The sequence below is a fragment of the Canis lupus genome, chromosome 15 (genome assembly GCF_048164855.1).
Source record: "Canis lupus baileyi chromosome 15, mCanLup2.hap1, whole genome shotgun sequence".
Taxonomy (NCBI): Eukaryota; Metazoa; Chordata; class Mammalia; order Carnivora; family Canidae; genus Canis; species Canis lupus.
This window is the reverse complement of record NC_132852.1, coordinates 53527710-53551141: the sequence shown is the minus strand read 5'-3', so window position 1 is coordinate 53551141 and position 23432 is coordinate 53527710. Positions and strand designations below refer to the sequence as shown.

The 23432-nt window shown below is 37.3% G+C and overlaps 1 protein-coding gene and 1 pseudogene across 9 annotated transcripts in view; both read left to right on the top strand.

Annotated features, from left to right (window-relative positions):
* The window catches only part of BRAF (B-Raf proto-oncogene, serine/threonine kinase), a 179272-nt gene that overhangs the window by 8190 nt on the left and 147650 nt on the right, over positions 1 to 23432 (top strand). Inside the window, exon 2 of one of the 9 annotated variants that reach the window (XM_072777444.1) lies at positions 20199 to 20351. The exons of the other annotated variants lie outside the window; for them this stretch is intronic. The gene's annotated coding sequence lies outside the window, so the exon portion shown is untranslated. The remainder of the gene's footprint in view (positions 1 to 20198; positions 20352 to 23432) is intronic. 9 annotated transcript variants of the gene reach the window in all.
* On the top strand, positions 19150 to 19304 carry LOC140605549 (U2 spliceosomal RNA; annotated as a pseudogene).

Below are 23432 nucleotides of genomic sequence, written 5' to 3'. Positions count from 1 at the left end.
GGACATGAACAAACATATCTCAGCAGATGACCAAGAGATGGCCAACAGACACATGAAAAGATGCCTAACATCACTCATCATCAGGGAAATGCAAATCAAAAGCACAATGAGGTATATCACATCACACCCGTCAGAATGGCTAAAATAAAAAACCTAAGAAACAAGTGTTAGCGAGGATGTGGAGTAAAAGGAACCCTCATACACTGTTTGTGGGAATGCAAACTGGTGTAGCTGCTGGTGGAAGACATGGATAAAAAAAATAGAACTACCCTATGATCCACTAATCACACTACTGGGTATTTACCCAAAGAATATAGAAACACTAATTTGAAGGGATAGATGCACCCTTTTGTTTATTGCAACATTATTTACAGTAAATAGGCAAGCTATGGTAGCAGCCTAACTATCCATTGACTGATGAATGAAGAAGTGTATATATGTGTATATTTGTTTATATGTGCATATATAGGAATATTAGCTGTAAGAAAGAATGAAATCTTGCCATTTGCAACATGGATGGATTTAGGGGGTATAACGATAATTGAAGTTAATCAGAGAAAGACAAATACCATATGATTCCACTCATGTGTTGTATTTAAGAAATAAATGAACAAAGGAAAAAGACAAACCAAAAACCATACTCTTTTTTTTTTTTTTTTTTTTTAAGATTTAAGATTTTTTTAAGATTTAAGCCCGATGTGGGAATCGATCCCGGGACTCCAGGATCATGCCCCAGGCCAAAGGCAGGCACTAAACCGCTGAGCTACCCAGGGATCCCCGAAAAACCAGACTCTTAACTGTAGATAACAAACATGGTTACCATGGAGGAGGTGAGTAGAGTGATGGGTGAAATAGGTGAAGGGAATTAAGAGTCCACTTATCTTGATGAGCACTAAGTAATATTTGAAATTGTTGAATCACTCCATTGTATGCTTGATACTAATATATCAATGCATGTTAATTACACTGGAATTAAAAAAATGCAAAACCAGCAATACCATTTTGTATTGTTACCCACAGTGAATGAGTGTTCCATTTATTCTCTACTCTTGTCAGCATTTGGTGTTGTCCTCCTCCTTAGTTCTAACCGTTCTAGTAGATAAGTAGTAGTTGCTTATTGTGTGATTTGTATTTTTCTAATGACCAATGTTGGACATGTTTTATATGCTTATTTACTATCGATTTATTTTCTTAGGTGAAAAGAAAATTCTCATTTAAATCTTTTTATTCAAGGGCACCTGGATGACTCAGTGGTTGAATATCTGCCTTCAGCTCAGGTAGTGATCCTGGGGTCCTGGGATTGAGTCTCATGTCAGGCTCCCCAGAGGGAACCTGGTTCTTCCTCTCCCTATGTCTCTACCTCTCTTTCTCTAAGAAAAAAACTTCTTATTCAGAATTTATCTTCTTGTAGAGTTGTAAGAGTGCCATATTTATATTCTGGATATAAGTCATTTATATCAGATATGTGTTTTGCACGTGCCTCCCAGTCTGTGACTTGTCTTTTTTGTTTTCTTCATTGTCTTTTGAAGAGTAGTTTTATTTTTGATAAAGTCCAGTTGATCATTTCTTTTTTTTTTATTTTTTTTATTTTTTATTTTTTATTGGTGTTCAATTTACTAACATACAGAATAACACCCAGTGCCCGTCACCCATTCACTCCCACCCCCCGCCCTCCTCCCCTTCTACCACCCCTAGTTCGTTTCCCAGAGTTAGCAGTCTTTACGTTCTGTCTCCCTTTCTGATATTTCCCACACATTTCTTCTCCCTTCCCTTATTTTCCCTTTCACTATTATTTATATTCCCCAAATGAATGAGAACATATAATGTTTGTCCTTCTCCGACTGACTTACTTCACTCAGCATAATACCCTCCAGTTCCATCCACGTTGAAGCAAATGGTGGGTATTTGTCATTTCTAATAGCTGAGTAATATTCCATTGTATACATAAACCACATCTTCTTTATCCATTCCAGTTGATCATTTCTTATAAATTTCCTGCTTTTTGTGTCTTATTCAGTAAATCTTTGTCTAACCTAAGATCATAAATTTTCTCCCATGTTTTTATGCTAGAAATGTTATGATTTTAGCTGTTACTTTTAGGTCTGTAATCTGTTTGAAGTTAATTTTTGTATATGTTGTGAGGTAGTGGTTGAAGTTCATTCTTTTTCATATGGGTATCCAGTTTCATAGGTGTTGAAGAAACTTTTTTCTTTCTTTTTTTTTTTTTAAGATTTTATTTATTTATTCATGAGAGATAGAGAGAGACAGGCAGAGGGAGAAGCAGGCTTCATGGGAGGAGCCTCCAGGATCACTCCCTGGGCTGAAGGCGGCACTAAATCGCTGAGCCGCCCAGGCTGCCCAAGAAACTATTCTATCTGCCAGGTTACCTTGGCACCTTTATTGAAATTAACTGATTATGTGAGTTTTGTAGTCTGTTTTATTGACCTATGTGTCTCTTCTTTGTTTTTTTTTTTTTTTTTTTTTCTCTTCTTTGGTTAGTACCACACTATCTTGATTACTGTAACTCTATAGTTAAGTCTTAAAATTGGGTAGATCCAATTCTTAGGATTTTTAGAACTTTAAAATTTGTTTTTTGAATTTCTTGTGTTAACTGTACTTTTGGAAGGAAAAGGTCCCTAATTTTCTTAATCTCAAAGGTCTTTTCTACCCCTAAAAAGCTTAAGACTCACTGCTGTATATAATTAGTGCACACTTATCTTGAATTATTTGGGTTAGGTTCATGAGAAATGGCAGGTAAAGAAAACTTGTTTCATTCAAAATTTCTTTATAAGAAATGAAGGGGGGAACACGTGGGCGGCTCCGCGATTGAGCATCTGCCTTCAGTTTGGGGTGTAATCCCAGGATCTGGGATTGAGTCCCACATAGGGCTCCCTATGAGGAGCCTGCTTCTCCCTCTGTCTATGTCTCTTCCTCGCTCTCTGTGTCTCTTATGAATAAATAAATCTTTAAAAAAAATGAAGGGGATGTTTCGGTAGGTTGCACAAAAAAAAGTCAATAATGTCCTTTTTACCATATTGCAAAAATATTATAATCAAGATACTTAGGGGTGAAAGTGAATATATTAAGATGTTTATTTACCATAGTAACTGAAAATGTCAGCTTGTGGAAGATGCTAGTTTATACTGTTATTCTCCATCTTCATTATAAAAATTCTTCCATTTGACACCTATGTCCTGTTCTGTGATCTTACAGAATTAGTAATTTTATTAATCTTAGAGTCATCAATAAATTGTTTTTACTAAGGATAAAGTATATGATGGCTGTTGGTCATATTTCTGCCTTTTTCATTGGGGCCCATAAGATCCTTCACCTCTCTTTTTTTTTTTCTTTTTTTTTACACCCAGGTGTCCCTCGGCAGTTCTTAATATTAGATTGTTGGTGGACTGTTTGGTAGGACTGCTTGAATGTTGATTGGCTGTTGATAGAACTGTTGGAATGTTGATTACATTCAGTATTATCTTTAAACCACTACTGAGTGGTTTAAACACAAAGTGCCAACATTGATACTTTTGCTAAGCATTTCATGGGAAAGAGGTAAAATGTATTAGTATGATAGTACAGAGACTATGTCTCCTGGCTTTAGGAAAAATGGTAAGCCTGAAGACATGTGTTTTGATATTTTTAAAGGTATGATCCACCATTTTCCTTGTCATCCTTCTAAAACTACATTGATGACTTTTGTATTAAGTCATTTTGTAGGCCAAAAAGTATTCAAGTATTCAATAAATATTTGAGTGCCTACAGTATACCAAGTAGTACTCTAGGTGGTTAGGAATACGTTTGGAAACAAAACAAGATCCCAATTAGGGACACCTGGTTCAGGATGTGATCCCAGAGTTCTGAGATCGAGTTCCACATCGGGCTCCCTGCAAGGAGCCTGCTTCTCCCTCTGCCCATGTCTCTGCCTTCTCTCTGTGTCTCTCATGAATAGACAAATAAAATCTTTAAAAAAAAAAAAAAAAAAGATCTCAATTATATGCTGGTGGAAGTATGTGTATGTAGTGGGGGATGGGCAGACACAAAAATTATATATAGTATGTTTGAAAGTAACAAGTACTATGGAAATGAAAGAACAGGACACGATTTGCAATTTAAAATACAGAGATTTGAATAGGGCTTTAGTTGAGAAGGTTGGTATTGAGCAAAGATTTAAGGAGGTAAAGGAAAGGCATTTCAGGTAGAAGAACCAAATTCACAGGTTCTGAGTCAGGAATGTGCCTTGCCTATTTGAGAAACAGCAAGGAGGTCAAAATTGCTGCAGTGGCTTAAAGAGGGGAGGGAGTAATAGGAGGTGAAATCTGAGAGTTGTTGGGGGTAGGAATGGGAACTGAAGCATGACCAAAGGCCATTGACTTTTGCTTTAAGTGAAATGGGTAGCCATTCAGAGTTTGAGAAGTCAGAATGGAGTCACAGGAGTTACTTTTTAACAGAAATGTTCTAATTATTATGTAGAGAATAGACTGTAAAGGGGTTAGGGTAGGTGTAGGGTAACCAGGGAGGAGGCTTTTGGAATTATCGAGACAATGGTTTAGACCAGATCAGAAGCAGTAGAAGTATTGAGAAATGATCAGATTCTGGATGTTTTTAAAGTAGAGCCAACAGGATTTGTTGATAGATTAAATTCAAGATGTGCAAGAAAGAGAGGTGTCAAGAGGAAAGAAGAGGGCACAGATTAAGAATTCAGTTTGGGGTATGTTAAGTTTGAAATACCTATTAGATGTTAAAGATGTTGAATAAGCTATTATGAGTCTGGAGTTTGGAGCAAGGCCTAGTGACAGAGAACTGTTGCTGTATCTGTCTTCCTTTCTTCTTGAGTATATACTTAGATACTTCTTAGTATTTAGGTGTGGTCATATGATTAAGTTCTGGCTAATGTAATATGAGCACATGTGATATAACACTAATTCTAGGTCTGGTCCATACAAACAGCTTCCTTCCTGTTTTTCCCTTCTAGTTGGTTGAACTGTGATGATCCCAAGGGTAAGTTGGAAGCCCTATGTTGTAAATGGTAGATTGGCCATTAGCCTAGGTTTCTGAACACTGCATGGATAAAGACCACCTTGCTAACCTGTTCAACAACCTAGTATTATTAGATGGATAAGAAATAAACTTTCATTGTATTTGAGTCCTTATGCCTCTTGAGTATATTTGTTATAACAGTTATAGTAGTTAGCCAACTCCAAATTTGGAATTTGGATGGTATTTAAAGCTGTGAAATTGGGACACCTTGGTGGTTTAGTGGTTTAGTGTCTGCCTTTGGCTCAGGGTGTGATCCCGGAGTCCTGAGATCGAGTCCTACATTGGGCTTCCTGCATGGAGCCTGCTTCTCCCTCTGCCTGTGTCTCTGCCTCTCTGTGTGTCTTTCATGAATAAATAAATGAAATCTTAAAAAAAAATGAAGCTGTGAAATTGATGTAGTTATCAAGGGAATGAACATAGATAGGAAAAAAAGAGAGCCAAGGTTGGAAAAAAGAGGAAGAGCCTGAGAAGGAGCAACCAGTAAGATAGGAGGTAGTAAAATACAGACTAAGAATTCATCATTGGAGTTAACAAAGTAGAGGTATTGTGATCTACACAAGAATAAAGCCTTGAGATGAGGTTCCAGGGGAGATATTCTGATTGAGTGATTTTAAGGGAGAATAGAAGGGGAAGTGAAGATAGTGAAGAATTTTCCTAGAAAGGGGAACAGAGAAATGGAGCAATAAATAGCCAGTGAGGGAAGTTGGGTCATGGAATTTTTTTAGTGATAAAAAATATAAGAGCATATAGTGATAGAAATGAATCCTTAGAGAGTAAAACGTTAATGGTTTCTGGAGGAAGAAGGGAAGGACAAGCATGAGAGGGATATTGCTGGAGTAATCTCTCTAAAGAGGAAAGAGGGAAAGGGATTTAGTGTACAGTGGAAGGATTGACTCAATAGGAGTATGGATATTTTATGATAACAGTTGGTAAGGCAGACTGTGTAGACACAAATGTTGATAGGTGGGTAGATGTGATGTTACGAGTCTGTGTTCTCTTCCGATTGCTTCATTAAGACTTGAGGTTATCAGCTGACAGAGAGTTTTGTGCATTAAGGAAAGAGGTGAAGGTCTTGAAGTTGTTGAGGAGCACATGAGTGAATGAACTAGGGACAAATAGTAAAACTGATAATATTAAGTTATTTTACCAGTTATCCAGACACGTATTGTGTGACTTGACTTCTCACTTTTTGGTGCAGGGCTTCAGATCTAAGTTAAATGTAATTTTATTAATAACTGCCAAGACTATTTATTTATTTGTAAGAGTCATTCTCATTTTGACGCAGAGACATGGAATTGTTGGGAAATAGGACATGAATTATTACTTCTTCATGAAGTACCTGCCGTTATCATACCATAAATTTAAGGTAAATTAGGAGAGGTCTGATTACTAATTTTTCTTTTCAAAAACAATTCTTTGATTCTTTCTTTTTTTTTTTTTTTTTTTTAAGATTTTATTTATTTATTCATGAGAGAGACAGAGATTGAGGCAGAGACACAGGCAGAGGGAAGCAGGCTCCATGCAGGGAGCCCAAAGTGGGACTTGATCCTGGGACTCCAAGATCATGCCCTGGGCTGAAGGCAGGCACTAAACTGCTGAGCCACCCAGGGATCCCTTTTTGATTCTTCCTATGTTGAAATCATATTGAATATTTTTCTATATAGAATAGCATCTTCATTGCAGTTTAATTTTTAAACTACCGTGAGGCACTTGCTGTCCTGTTACTTTCTTTCAAACACTCTCCAAGTCTGACTTGTCTTTTGCTCAGGTTTTTCCTACTCCCCAAAATATAAATTCCTTCCCCTGTCCTCACCCTATCTAAACCTTTCAGGCTTAGCTCACTTATTGCAGGAAGCCTTCCTTAACCTCTTTCTGAGGCCTAGTCTACTAGGCCTAGTCTTTCTAGGCGTCTACTTTGTGCTTTCATGGTATCTCATATAGTTGGTATCATTTAACTGTATTATAGTTTTTATTGGTATCTGTCCATGCCCTTTAGACCAATGTCACTCAGTCAAAATTTCTGTCATGATTGAAATGTTCTGTGCTGTCTAGTATATCCATGGATAGCTCCTATGCACTTAAAATATGTATAGGACTGAAGAGTTGGATTTTAAAATTTATCTGATTAAATTTAAATAATTTAAATATTTTAAATTTTAAATTGTGTGGCTATTGGCTACTTTGATCAGTGCCACTCTAGAGCTTTTTAAAGTCAAGGCTTATGTGGAATTCATACTTATTTTTTATTGCTTAGCAGTACTTACTGCTACTTAAATTACTATGTTCTTTCTTAGTAGTCGTAGCCCAAATAGTTATCACTCATCTAGAATCTGGCAGCTTACTCCTCTACTTCTGTTCTTAACCATAGCTTTGTGGTTTGTTTTCAGATTACGTCGATTTATGCAGTGATAAGTTCTTTAGTACTATAAAGCTAGGGTTTTTGCTGCTGTTTTTTCTTTTTTTTTTTTTCTCTCTCGGCCTGGAAAAGCTGGGTGCTGTGAGGTTACCTCAAGGAATTTCTGAGGGTTGTGAGTAGCAAGGAAGAGACTCAGTGGGCCCTGGAGGATAGGGAGGCAATTTCTGCTTCAACCAAAGTAGATCCACTTCATAAGTACTTTATTGAAATTATGCTTGAGATTTCATATGGAAGGAAAAAAGGCTTCTAAAAGATAACACTATGTTTTTTTAAACTTGTTTGTTTGTTTATTTAGTATGTGGGGATGGGGAGGAGGGAATCTCAAGCAGACTACCTACTGAATGTGAAGCCCAGCATGGGCCTTGATCCCACAACCCATGAGATCATGACCTGAGCCGGATGGTAATCGACTGAGCCACCCAAGGCATCCCTAAAAGATGATACTCTTTTTTTTTTTTTTTTTTTTTAAGATGATACTCTTGATGTAGGAAGCAAGACATCCATGGCAGTATGTGAGTAAGTGCCAGAGTGGATGATGGAGGAGTTCAGAAATGGAATGTTATTATGAGCTAATGAGGACTTGATGGAAATTAGTGTTTAACCTTGACAGAAGGAAGGAAAAAAGATGTAATAGGTAGTGGGCATAGACTTTACAAAGAACTGAAGTTAGTAATACATATGGTAGTTTTGTTTAAGGAATAGAATTTTCATGTTTATAGTTGAGTGACTTGTCTGAAATAGAACTTGGCTATGTTAGACAGGATTGCACTTTACGTTTATTATTTTTTTATTTTTTAATTAAAAAATATTTATTCATGAGAGAGAGAGAGAGAGAGAGAGGCAGAGACACAGGCAGAGGGAGAAGCAGGCCCCATGCAGGGAGCCTAATGTGGGACTTGATCCTGGGTCTCCAGGATCATGCCCTGGGCTGAAGGCGGCACTAAACTGCTGAGCCACCTGGGTTGCCCAGGATTGCACTTTAGATAATAGTTGTAGACTGAATTTTTTTTTTAATTTTTAAAATATATTTATTTATTTATGAGTGGAGTGAGAGAGCATGAGGTTGGGGGGAGAAGACAGGGAGAGGGAGAAGCAGGATCCCTGCTGAACTGGGAGCCCGATGCGTTGATTGATCCGAGGACACTGAGATCATGACCTGAACTGAAGGCACACTTAACTGACTCAGCCACCCAGATGCCCCTACACTGAAAAAAATTTAACTTTATATGTAGTGGGGTGAAAGTGGTTTAAAATAAATGATAAAAGTAGTATTTAAGAATAATTGAATTGGTAAGGGTTTGTAGAGTAGATTCAAGGTGGGAAAAGGTCAAACAACCAAAAATATTTAGAGAAAGACTTAGCAGGAAGATGTACTATGTCATTGTTGAAGCTTGGGTTTGATGGTAGATACTGAGACAGTTTGCAGTGCACGATATTTATTAGAAATCAACACCTATGAAAGAAAGAGGCAAGATATTGGATTGGACACAGGATGAAGTTGGATTGTGATGCATGCCTCACAAAACCTTTGCCTATTAGTGTGATCACTAATTAGAGCTCTGAAGTGAGGAATTGAGAGGGAATTGAGCCAGCTTGCTGAGCCTTTTTACCCCTCCTTGCTTGGTCACTGGATGTGGGCTGCAGTTCAGGTGGACTTTGAAGGAGGTAAAATTTGGAAGCTGTCTGTTGACTGTCCTCATAGCTGTCCCTCCTTCCATGAAGGGGGAACTGGATCATGCATCTCTGTGACTTATACAGACAGTGGTCTGCCTGTAGTCAGTTCTTCCCCAGAGGTCAGTGTATTTTGGTTGTTAAGAATATAGGGGAAGAAAAAAAAAAAAAGAATATAGGGGAAGAGGGCAGCATTAGCCTTTATTTTTTTTTTTTATTTTTATTTTTTTAGCATTAGCCTTTAATGAGCAAGGACCAGGGAAGTCCTGTATCTCTTTCAGTGTTCAGGACAGTCTGTACATTTAAGAATTGCTTGAATAACCACATGACATAGAGTGATATGTAGGACTTTGTGGGTGAAAAAAGTGGTAATAATGACCTGAGCTTAGAAACTAACTTTGTTGGGATCCCTGGGTGGTGCAGTGGTTTGGTGCCTGCCTTTGGCCCAGGGCGCGATCCTGGAGACCTGGGATCGAATCCCACGTCAGGCTCCCGGTGCATGGAGCCTGCTTCTCCCTCTGCCTGTGTCTCTGCCTCTCTCTCTCTCTCTCTCTCTCTCTCTCTCTCTATGACTATCATAAATAAATTTAGAAAAAAATTAAAAAAAAAACTAACTTTGTTTTAGATATGAGGCATTGTTTTAATATACACAAAAAGTCATAGGAATTTAATGATCACATATTTTGGAAGAATATTAAAAATTTTATCAGAACTTTATCAGGAGTTCTTCACCACTTTAGAAAATCACATAATTGATGGCAGGGCCCCCTGCACACTATTGGGTGACTCCGATATTTTGCCTCTCAGTCTATAGTTGTGACCACTACAGTTGTAGTGATTCTCCATGTAGATATAAGCATCTGATACCCTTATTATGTTTGTTTTAATATTGCCTGCACATTTTGAAAAAATATTTTATTGCTAATTTATTTCATATGATTGAAAGTACAGTTAGGGTGTTACTGACTTTAAATTTTCACTTAGGCAGGCTAACTCTGAATTTAATTTTAGGATAGTAAAGGAGGTGTTACAAAATAGTTGTCACAAAAAGGGGAAATTGATTTCTGTTTTCAGTAATGGCAGGTTGGGTTATTTCAGATTAACCATTTTGATGAAAACAACTAAAAATCTTGGAAACGTTATTTTAAAATATTTTAAGGAAATTAAAAAACTGAAGAGGTAGTAAGTAGACAGCTGCGAGGCCAAATTCTAGGAAAAAGACAGGACTTGGAGCAATAAGTAGAGGATGAAGTAGCTTTTGGTTTAAGAGTAGTTGCCAATCTGTTTAGATTTAGGCTTTGGTTTTGGTGTACTTTATAGGATGAAGAGAGTCAAGGCCTACAGTTTGTCCAAAGTGAGTCAAAACGGAGAATGACTCTGTTTTAAGATGATATTCCAAGGACTCCATCATTAGGTTAAGAATGAAACAGAACTAAACTGTCTAGCTACTCTCATATGTAGGGGATTATAGATTTGGAGCGAGGGAAGAAAAGGGAAATTAAGAAAAATCCTTCAAGTTGTGAACACAGTTTTAGCTTTCACACTGATTAGCAGCTTAGATTTGTCCTGCCTGGGTAGTCTAGGGACCCTCAAACCATTTGTCATAGTTCCTGGTTTTAGACTGGTAGTACTCACAAAGCCTGTTAGAAGGAAAGGCAAATTATTTGGAGAAAGGCCCTTCATCTTGAAGGGGATTGTCACTAATAATTTTTCAAGGACAGTAATAATTACACTGTCACAAGTAACCAAGTATAGTGAAAAAACACAAGTTAAAATTACATGATATATGTAAATAAAATTCAAGTACTATAAGATTTGCTTAGTTTTTGTTATTGGGATGTAAATGACATATAACTATAGTTTGGTTTATGTACATGTACCTCAAAATAAGTTTTTTAAAAAGAAAAACATAAAAAAAAAGAACATAATAACACACATGGAAATGGCACTGTGAATACGAAACAGATCCAAAAAAATTCTCAAATATAAGATGGGTTTAAAACAATTGCTATGTGTTATGTTTAGAGAATGAAACACAAATTTGAAGACAAGCAGAGAACAAGAGACTATATAACTGTTATAAACTTACTTAGTAGACTTGAAAAATCCAAATAGAAAATGCAGAAATGAAACGCCTAGTATACCTAAGGGAAAGATTGAGCAGATTATTTCTAACTGAAAAAGAATTAGTTACCTGGAAGATAAGGCAGAAGAAACTTTCCCAACTGCACTAATGAGAGTCAAAACAATGGAAAATATTGAAGAGAGGTTGCATGATGAGAAAGAGTGAGATCTAACATATTTAATCAAAGCTTCATAAAGACAGGAAAGAGAATGATACAGAGGTAGTATTTAAAGTGATTTTTCTGGCTGAAAAATTTCTAGTTCTGATGAGAAACCAGTTGATAGATTTAGGAAGCTCAATGAATTTCTAATAGTATAAGTAAAAAAATCTGTGCCCAGACAAATCAGTGAAATGGCATAAACCCAAACACAAAGAAAAAAATCTTAAAAGCAGCCTGAGGAAGAAAAGAGGTCTTTTAAAGGAGGAGCTATGGACTGACAACTAACTTCTCAACAGAAAAGTATACATATTTTCAAAATAATTGCCGATATATACTTACTTAGCAAAAATATTCCTCAAAGATGAAGGTAAAAGTTTAGTTTAACAAACTCCATCAACCCTTTCTAAAGGAAATTATGAAGGATGTACTTTAGGTGGAGAGATTCCAGATAAAGATGGAATGAAGAGTAAAGAGCCTATTGAAATAAATCAGAGAAGACCTAGTGGGGCAAAATACCATGTACATGGATTGATAGACTCCATATTCTAAGGCATTATTCTCCAAATGGAGTTATATGTTAATATAATTCCAATCAAGGCATTTTATTTTGGTTGGTTGGTTTTGTTTTTTGTTTGTTTTGTTTTGTTGTTGTTCAGGTGAAACTAAAACAGATTCTAAAATTCTCTGGAAAATCAATAAAGGGCCAAAGTAGCTCAGATGCTCTCAAAGAGGACAATATGGGAGGACTTATTTTACCAGTTATTGAGACTTATTATAAAGTATAGTAATTAAGACACGGTCATGAGTAGTCTAGTGATAGACCAGTGAAACAAAACAGAAGAAAATCTATAACTATAGGTTACTTGATGAATGACAGATACAGGTTACTTAATATATGACAAATATGTCAGTAATTAGTGAGAAAAGAATGCCCCTTTCAATAAATGGTGCTGGGAAAAATAATTGGAACTTTAATGTCAAAATGATCACAAATTCTGGGTACATTAAATGCCTGGATATGAAATGCAAAAAATATAAAGCTTTTAGAAGATAAGAGGAGAACATGTTTTTATTTAGAGGGTTTCTTTTAGAGATTTATTTTATTTTAAAGATTTTATTTATTTTATAGAGAATAAGCATGATGGGAGGGGGGCAGAGGGAGAGAGAGAAATCTCAAGTGGACTATGCACAGAGTGTGGATCCCATCTGAGGGCTCGATCTCACAACTCTGAGATGACCTGAGCCACAATCAAGAGTCAGTGGCCCAACCAGCTGAGCACCCAGGCACCTCTAAGATTTTATTTTTAAGTAATCTCTACACCCAACATGGGGCTCAGACCTATAGCCCTGAGATCAAGTTCCATGTTTCACTGACTGAGCCAGTCAGGTGCCCCTATTTAGAAAGCTTTTAGAGTTTTTTAATTAGAAGACTAAAATTAACATTTTTTGTTAAATTTATGATGGCACAAATTCTAAGATTCACCATTATTTTGTATTTCTAAAATAAAATATTGCCGGTTAACCATGATATGCTATTTTTTTTTTTTTTTAAATGTTTGTTTATTTATGGTAGTCACAGAGAGAGAGAGAGAGGCAGAGACACAGGCAGAGGGAGAAGCAGGCTCCATGCACCGGGAGCCTGATGTGGGATTCGATCCCGGGTCTCCAGGATCGCGCCCTGGGCCAAAGGCAGGTGCCAAACCCCTGCGCCACCCAGGGATCCCCATGATATGCTATTGATTGTAAAATAAATGCACCCAATTTTTATTTTATTTTTTTTAAAGATTTTATTTATTTATTCATAATGGACATAGAGAGATAGAGAGAGGCAGAGAGAGAAGCAGGCTCTATGCCAGGAGCCCGATGTGGGACTCGATCCAGGGACTCCAGGACCACGCCCTGGGCCAAAGGCAGGCGCTAAACCACCAAGCCACCCAGGGATCCCCCTGCACCCAATTTTTACTTTTTAAATACTTTAACATCTTGCAAGTGATGAAACACAGTGCATTTCCTGAACTACTTTCTGTCAAGTGTGGATACATCTTAGGTTCTCTCTACTAGATGAATTCCCACAATTTGGAAGGCAAAGAGGACAGGGAAACTTGTCTTTGTTGCTGCTTGGTGGTTAGCAAAGTTGTGAGATTTGAATGAGTAGAAGGAGTTGAGGTGAAAACACTGGACTGAGATGCCAGTGTTTAATACCAGCTTTGTGAAAATTATATATATATATATAGAGAGAGAGAGAGAGAGAGAGAGGGAGGGAGGGAGGGAGGAAGGGAGGTGGTAATAGCAGCAGCATTATTTATAATAGAGAAATGGTGGAAACAACCCAAGTGTCCATCAATAGATGAATAGATAAAATGTAGTATATACATACAATGGATTATTGGTCATACAAAGAAAAGAAGTTTTGGGGTGCCTGGCTGGCTCAGTCAGTAGGGCATGTGATTCTTGATCTCAGGGTTGTGTTTTCAAGCCCCATGTTGGGCATGGAGCCTAATACTTAAAGACAAAACAAGAAAAAAAAAGTTCTGATACATGGTATAAGACGGGAAAACCTTGAAAACATGGTAAATGAAAAAAGCCAGACACAAAAGGACAACTATTGTATAATTACACTTACATAAAATATCTTGAATAGGCAAATTCATAGAGGCAGAAAGTAGAAGAGAAGTTACCAGGGGCTGGGAGGAGGGGGAATGGAAATTACTGCTTAATATGAGAAAGGCCAGAATTTATAGTCAAAGGAACCTAGTCTTAACTCTCACATGGTACAAAATTTCTTCTGTAGCATCTCTGACAAAAGATTAAGCATTCCTTGATTATTCTTAGTCGTAAGGCAGTTTGTTCCTTTGGTAAATATCTTTATTATTATTATTATTATTATTAAAGATTTTATTTATTTGAGTGAGAGAGCATGCCATAGAGAGCACGAGCAGGGTGGGGGCGGGCAGAGGGAGAAGGAGAAGCAGACTCCCCGCTGAGCAGGAAGCCTGCCGCAAGGCTCAATCCCAGGACACTGGGATTGTGACCTAAACTGAAGGCAGATGCTTATGATCATCTGAACCACCCAAATGCCCCAGATGTCTTTATTATTATTATTATCATTTTTAAAGATTTTATTTAAGAGCAAGCAAGCATGTGCGTGAGAGAGCACAAGCATGGGGGAGGGGCAGAGGGAGAAGCAGACTGCCCATTGAGCAGGGAGCCTGATGCGGGGCTCCGTCTCAGGACCCTGGGATCATAACCTGAGCCAAAGGCAGATGCTAAGTCAACTGAGCCACCCAGACACCCTGAAATATCTTTATTATTAATGACGATACTCTTAATGTGAAGTTCAGATATACATTCTTGAACTTTTGTCTCTAGGTTCCAACATCATCCTAGTTTAGTCCTTTGGAACAGCACAGGACAATCTGTCTCTTCCTTTTATCTCATATCCCCACCTTCTCAGTATTTGGCATGCACACACATACCCCCTTAGACATTTCTTTAACACTGGTTACTTGATGTATACCTTCAAATGTATCCAGGTCATCCTATCTAAAACCAAAAATACCTTCTTCAACTCTGGTACCCCCTTGAGTTTTTGTTTTTCCTTTCTAGTCATTGACTGCCCACCTTAGGCATTCAGACCTTACTTCTTGAAAGTCAGTCTTCCATTTTTTTTACTGCACAACTGAATCTGTTCTTTCAGAGACCCCTATGCACCCTTAATAGTCAAGCTAACCTCTGAGCTAGTCTGTTCCGTATTTCCAAGGGTCTCTTGAGTATTTTACCTTAATGTCTTACTGACATCACAAAGACAGCTAGTCCTGAACTGAATGTTATTTTTCCATCTAAATTACTTCTTGCCATCTTATAATCTTCTCCTCTTATCATAATTTATACTTGAAACCCCAGAGCATCTTTCATTTCTCCTTTTTACTTTTCCTGTGCAGTCACCAGAGCCCTCATGATTGGGATTCCTGTTCCTATAAGAGACCTCAAAGTGCTAGCTCATCCTTTCCTACCTATAAGATTACATCTAGAAAGCACCATCTATGAACCACAAAATGGGTCCTCACCAGACACCAGATCTGCCGGCACCTTGATCTTGGACTTCCCAGTCTCCAGAACTGTGACATTTGTTTGTAAGCCACTCAATTCATGGTATTATTTTTATAACAGCCCAAATGAATGAAGACCACTGCTATTCTACTGCTATTCTTATTGAGGCTTATGAGATTCTGACCTCAAGGTCAGTAAGGTCTATCACTACAGGATTCCTGATGCCCATTTACATCATGTCACAGTATTATTAGGCTTTTACAAAATATATGTCGAAAAGGCGATTTACTTTTAGAATTAGATGATAATGCATGTAAGCATTCAGTGTAGTATTGTGCCCAACACATAGAAGGTACTCAATAAATGGTAGTCCTTTTCTTTGTAAGACAGTTTGTACTTTACATTCATTGATGACATTTATTCATTTGCTTAAAGTTTAAAAATAAATACTGAGCTCCTTTGTGCTGGTTGTGTGCTAGGTGCTGTGACACAGAAATGTATCATCTCTGTCCTCAAAGAGGTTACATCTAGTGGTAGGAGCAAATAAGTCAAGAATTAAGTGTGCCCCAGGTACAGAGAAATCACAGAAAAGGAGCACATAATTCAAAATGGGTTTAAGGCATGGAGAACAAAGATTTCCTAGGAAGAGAGGTACTTAAAGTGAATTTTAAATATTTAAGATGTGCAAGCCTTTATAAGAAAGGGTAATTATACTTTATTCAGAGACATAAAGGAAGACCTAAATAAATGGAGGGTACATATTGTGTACTAAGAATGAATTAGGAAGACTAAATATGGTAAAAATGTCAGTTTTTAGCAAATTGATTAGTAGCTGAATTGAAATCCAAATGCCTGTAAGTTCTTCTGTGGAACTTGACAACTTGATTAACAGTTTCTGTGGAAGTGAAAAGAGGCAAGAATTGACAAGTTATTATTAAAGAACAATAAGATAAGACTTCCTTAATCCGTTTTTTTGGTCAAGAAATTTGAATGCTTGCTACATGTGAGGCACTACTGGGCCCCTTATTACCATAGTGAACACAAGACATGACTTAACCAAAGATCACATTCAAATCCATTTCTAGTGATATCTAAGATTTTAAATAAACCACTTCGTAGAATATAAGGTGAGTTCCAGGATTACCAACAAACTTAGAAAGGTAATTTTATTATCTGCTTTTTATATTTAAAATCTTTCCTGGATATGGGGTGCCTCAATGGCTCAGTTGGTTAAATGTCTGACTCTTGATTGCAAGGTTGTGAGTTCAAGCCCCTCATTGGGCTCCATGCTGGGCATGGAGCCTACTCAAAAAAAAAAAAAAAAAAAATCCCAGTTGTGTATGTTTTTTCTTTACATTTTCTTTTATTCGTTTTAATTTCTTTTAACAATAGGAGCTTAGAAGTAGGAGGTTTTACTTTAAATAGATCCTTAAGAATGTCAATTGGATTACAGACTTGTTAGAAAGGGAGGGAGGATCTGCTTTTGAATGATGTCTGGAGCAATGATATGACCTGAGAGTGAATAAGGGAAGGTGACTTTGAGGGTTCCATAGGCCTGGGTTTTGAAGCCTAGCCTAGGTGTCAAGTGTCTGAGGAGCCTACAAAAGGAAAAGGGAAGATGAATAACAAAATGACAGGTGAACTGAAATAGGTAGGGATTGCTAATGAATTTTATATGCTTATGTGGAGGTACGTGGGTGAATATGAGCTGGTGAATTAGTTGCGAAAGGATATACTTGTTTGGAACACTTAAATGAAACTGAACCCTCTCTTACTGTGCACAGAAATCAATTCCTCGTAGAATGAAGGTTAAATACAAAAAGACAAACTCAGAAAGCGTTTTTTTAATTTGTATTTTAATTTTTAAAAAATTTATATATTTATTAGAGAGAGAGGGAGGGAGTAGCAGAGACAGAGGGAGACAAGCAGACTCCCCATTGAGTAAGGAGCCCAATGGGGGGCTTGATTCCAAGACCCCAAAATATCATAACCTGAGCTGAAACCAAGAGTTGGACATTTAACTGAGCCACCCACGTGCCCCCAGAAAGCTTTTTCTTTTATTATTTATTATTATTATTTTTAAATAAAGGAGCGTACTTTTATGAGCTCAAAGCATGGAAGGCTTTCTTAAGATTGAAAACACCAGGGGAGCTTGGGTGCTCAGTTGGTTGAACATACAACTCTTGGTTTCTTTCTCTCCCCCTGCTCCTCCTCTATCCATGTGTGTGTGTGCTCTCTCTCAAATAAACAAACCTTTTTTAAAACCCTGAAAAGCATAAAAATTTATTAATTTGACTACATTGAGATAGAAACTTCTGGGATGCCTAGGTGGCTCAGCAGTTGAGCATCTGCCTTTAGCTCAGGGCATGATCCCAATCTAGGAATCCAGTCCCATATCAGGCTCCCCATAGGGAGCCTGCTTCTCTGTCCATGTTGCTGCTCTCTGTCTCTCTCATGAATAAATAAATAAAATCTTAAAAAAAATGAAATAGAAACTTCTGTTTATTAAGATCCCCTTAAGAGGTTGAAAAGACTAAGGTACAGAATAGAAGGTACTTGTAATATACATGTATTAATTACCTATGGCTGTGTAATAAGTGATCCCAAAACTTAGCAGCTGAAAACAGTAAACATTTATATTACAGTTTCTGTGGGTCAGGAATCTGAGAGCAGCTTAGCTGGGTGGTTCTGGCTCATGGTCTCTCAAGAGGTTTAAGTGAAGGTGTCAGGTCAGTAGTTGTCTCAAGGCTGGACTGAGGGAGAATCTCTCTGCTCCCTCATGTGGTTGTGGCAGGGCTTCAAAAGATCCACTTCCAAATTCACTCACATGAGCCTCTAAATAGGGTCACCTCACAGAGTGGCAGCTGTTTTTTTTCCAGAGTAAAAAATCCAAAAGAGAGTGAGAGACTTTCCAGCACAAATAACTTAATCTTGTTACCTATTACAACATATAGCAAATGGGCAACTGGTATGAAGTATATACCTAAAGAAGTACAAATCACTAAGACAAAGACAACACCAAATAGAAAAAAGGGCAAAAAACCTGAGCAGGCATTTGAGTCAAAAAAATTTTTAGATGACCAGTAAGTAAAAGATCATTAAATCTCATTAACAATTAGGGAAATGGAAATTAAAACCATGAGAAACCATTTTATACAGACTAAATTGGCAGAAATTAAACATTTAAATAGTATCAAGCATTGGTGAGGATATGGAGCAGTGGGAGGTCTTCTACTACTGGTGGGAGTATGAATTAGAAGAATCACTTTGGAAAATAATAGGGTATTTTACAACCAGCAATACCACTCCTGAGCATTTAACCTAGACCAGTGGCTGTCAAACTTGAGTGTGCATCAAAATCCCCTGGAGGGATTGTTAAAACATACTGCTGGGCCCCACCTCCAGAATTTCTGATTCAGTAAGAATGGGGTGGAGCCTGACAGTTCATATATCTAACAAGTTCCCAGGTGATGCTGGTGCTGCTGGTCTAGGAATCATAATTTGAGAACCAACCATTGCCCTTGAGAAATATATGAATATGTGGATGAGGAGGTGTATGAATATGACTATTCATAGTAGCATTATTCATTTTAACTCCAAAATACAAAGAAAAAATTCAAATATCCATAGCAGCAGATTATATAGGTAAATTATGGTGTATTCACTTACAGAATAAAAACTTGGTTCATAGCTTCTTGGTCTTTTGGCTAAGATCAAGTATAATATCTGTTCTTATTAGTTTAATAAAAACTTAGTTCAAGTAGACCAGGGGAAAAAAACAGCTCTGGCACTAATATGTATGATCCCACAAACATAATATTAGTCAAAAAATTAGAAGTCACAAAAAATTAAATGCAACATGGTTCTATTTATAAAAAGTTCCAAGACATGGAATTAACTGTATTGTTCAAGAATGAAAGTAGAGATACAGAATTACAAGGAAAATCAAGAGAATAATTATCACAAAAGTAAAGAGTAATACCCCAGGAAGGGCAAACAGTGGATGCAATTGAGGAGGGATATGTGGGAAGATTTTAAGGTACTGGCAGTGCTGTTTCTTTTTTCTTTTTTTTTTTTTTTTTTTTTAAGGTTTTATTTATTTATTCACGAGAGAGACAGAGAGGCAGAGACACAGGCAGAGGAAGAAGCAGGCTCTGTGCAGGGAGCCCAATGTGGAACTCAATCCTGGGTCTCCATGATGACACTCTGAGCCAAAGGCGGGTACCAAACTGCGGAGCCACTCCAGCTGCCCAGCAGTGCTGTTTCTTAACTTTACAGTTATTCTTTAAACTATAGATAAGGGGGAATACCCGGGTGGCTCAGCGGTTTAGTGTCTGTCTTTGGCCCAGGGTACGATCCTGGAGACCTGGGATCAAGTCCCACATCAGGCTCCCTGCATGGAGCCTGCTTCTCCCTCTGCCTGTGTCTTTGCCTCTCTCTCTGTCTTTCATGAATAAATAAATAAAATCTTAAAAAAAAAAAAAAACTATAGGTAAGGTTTGTAAACTCTTCTGTACATAATTATATAATAAAATTTATCATATTTTAATTTAAATATGTTTGATAGATGAAGAAACTGGTGCTTGGGAGTTAAGTACTCTGTCCAAAATTATAGAGGTAATGTGTCAGCTGAAATTCTGATTTTAAGGTTGGTGCTCTAAATAAACTATTATGCTATATACCATACATTTTCATAAGAGCCATAAGAATTAAATATTGTAATTCTCATTTTATAGGTGAAGAAGAGGTTTAGAAAAGTAATGCAAATTGCTTAAGTGGAAGATCTGGGATTTAGACCAAGGCACTGTGTTTACAGAGGACATGCTTGTAACCATCGTGTTTTTGGATCCTCCCTACTTACTACTGTATCATGTACAGTTAATTTTCTTGTGAGTTAACCACAATTGACAGCTCGTGTTGTTCTCTTTATACTTTTGGTCCCTTGCCTGGTTTCCAACTGATGCTTTTCAATCTAGATTATCTTGAATCTGTTTAATAACTGGATTGTGCTTGAGAATAAAACATTTCTTTACCAGATTCTTTCCTTTTAGCTAGGAATTTAAATTAGAATTTTGATAAACTCTACATATGTCAATGTATTGATAAGCTCTTTTATTAGCTTTCATTGTTTGAATCTTCAGATTTTAAAAAATTTTGTAATGTCAGTAAAATTTGAGTTTATTATCCCCACTGCATGTCCATCATACTCTTAAATCACATGTGTTTTACTGTACAAAAATAAATTTTTAAAAGCTAAGCTACACATGGAAGGAATTTTGATGATTTTGTCTCTAGCTAATATCTCAGGACATTACACCCTTACAGCAAGGTTCATTATTTACAATAGTGGATACAATCCATAGTTTGAATAACCTGGGTAATTTTTAAAAATTGGCCATTTTCTTTTTCTCTTAAGATTTTACTTATTCATGAGAGACGCAGAGACATAGGCAGAGGGAGAGGCAGGCTCCCCGCAGAGAGCCTGAGTGGGACTCCATCCCGGGACTCCAGGATCACACCCTGACCCAAAGACAGACACTCAACCACTGAGCCACCCAGGTGTCCCAGTTGGCTAGTTTCTTGTCAGATATGATAAGGTCAGGATTTCTCAAACTGGGCACTGTTGACGTTTTGATCTGGATAATTCTTGGCTTGGGGGGCTGTTCTTTGATTGTATCATGTTAAGCAGCATCCCTGGTCTCTGCCTACTAGTAGGTGCCAGTAGTACCCTCCCCTCAATTTTAACAATCAAAATATCTTCAGACACTGCTAAGAGTCGAGTCACTGCTTGTTGAAAACCACTGGATTAGATCATTGTTTTAATCTTGTATTGTGGCTGCCAAATAGCTTGTAGTAGGAGCACACAACGTGCCAGCTTTGCCTTTTCCTCTAGCCAGCACTAGTGTTAACTTCAATAGGAGGTTTGAGATTTTTTGGTAGGAATTCCTTTCAAGCCTCCTGTCTAATTCGTAAGGTTTACTTTGGTTAACAACTAGATAATAACCGTAAGCTGTAGTGTGTCACAATATTACAGATGTGCAAAGAAGAGCGAGAATTCCACTGTCAAGCACTCTGCAGTGTGGAGTGCCAGTTCTTCCACATACCTCTTAACTGTATGTGATATATCTATTACCCCTAACTGAGGGTGGCTCTGTAAATATTAAATATGAAAAGTCTGAATTTTTATTAATTTTCTTGATAAATTTATTACTAAATAATGTTGTCTGCCTACAACCCTAATAGAGTCTCTTGCATGCCCTCATAGGTCTAAGTCATGCATGTGGCCATCACATTGTAAACTACTATTCAGTTTACATCATTTCAACTGTAGTACTCAAAAGGGGGAACTAGTTTAAGTTCTCTTAACTGACTTACACTTAACCAACTCATCAGATTAATAGATAGTTCCCATTTAAAAAAAATATTTGCCATCAGATTAGGTGTGGGATTTATTTATTTATTTATTTATTTATTTATTTATTTATTTATTTATTTAAAATATTTTATTTATTTCTTCATGAGAGACACAGAGAAAGGCAGAGACATAGGCATAGACAGAGGGAGAAGCAGGCTCTTCGCAGGGGAGCCCCATGCAGGACTCAATCCCCAGACCCTGGGATCACGACCCAAGCCAAAGGAAGACTCTCAAACCGCTGAGCCACCCAGGTGTCCCAGTGTGGGTTATATTTAAAAGAAGATCCTCTGCTCTATATCAAGGATTGGAAAATGAGTGTTCATTATACAATTTTAAGTAAAATAAAATGTTTAAGATTTTACCATTGGTTATGATTCTCTGATTTAACTAACGAACCTTTTCAGTTAACCGACCACCAGACTTTATTACACTGAATAAAAGAGTTTCTTTTGCACCCACTTCAGTATTAAAATTGTGATGATTTAGTTTGTGAAGCTGGGATTACAGTTTCAGCATCCTACTTTTCTGGTCATCTAAAGTCATGGCTATATAATTATACAAAAAGTTTTAAAACTTTGCCTGATGGAATGACCATTTACTTTCTCAGAACAACCTTATCTTGCTTCTTGCTACTTACAGGATTATTGTGAGGATATTAAATCTATCAACAGTAATTCAGACTCTCATTACTTCTTGCCTATAATTGTGGCATGCTTTTAATGGTACTCTTGGCCTCCAGTGCTTCTCTGGCTTGTTAGTTAACCTAAACATTGTTGCCAGAGTAAACATCTAAAATATATGTCTAATCAGATCAAAAGCCATTTATAACAATAAAAACTGCAGGTTTTTTTTTTTTTAATTACTATATGTGCTAGCTTAGATGTGGTCTTTATAATCAGGAGATGTCCATTAAATAAATTATTTTTTAAACACACACACACACACACACACACACACACACACACAAATATACAAATTCTGAGTTGCGATTATGTGCCCAGAGGAAAAAATACCAATACTTTGGAGTTTAATGTGTATCTAGTATAGACTGGGGAAGAGTAATCAGGAAAGGCCTCTCTGAGGAAGTGAGATCTGAAGATCTCTTCTATCTGGAGAAGCTGTGCTTATTTGGAAAAGTGCTGGGCAGAGTTTTCCAAGAAGAAAAAATAGCTTGTGTAAAGACTTTCCTGCTGGAAGGTCAATGTGGTTTAGTTTATTGAGTAAGGGTTAGGGAGAATAGTGCCTGATAAGGCAGGAGGTAGGCAGGGCAGCGTCATTTAGGATCTTCTAATCTGTGGTAAGAAGTTTAATGGCTCGCTAGGGAGTCATTAAAGGGGGAGTGATGTGATCAGATTTGTGTTTTAGGGATTTTACTCTTAACTATGGAGAATGAAGGAGAGAATGGAAGTAGGACAAAACAAATGGGGAAGCTAGTTAAGATACCTTTGTAAATAGAGGTGCCTGGGTGGCTCAGACGGTTAAGCTCTAATTCTTGATTTTTGGCTCAGTTCATGATTCTGAGGTCATAAAATTGAGCTCTGCATCTGAGTCTAAG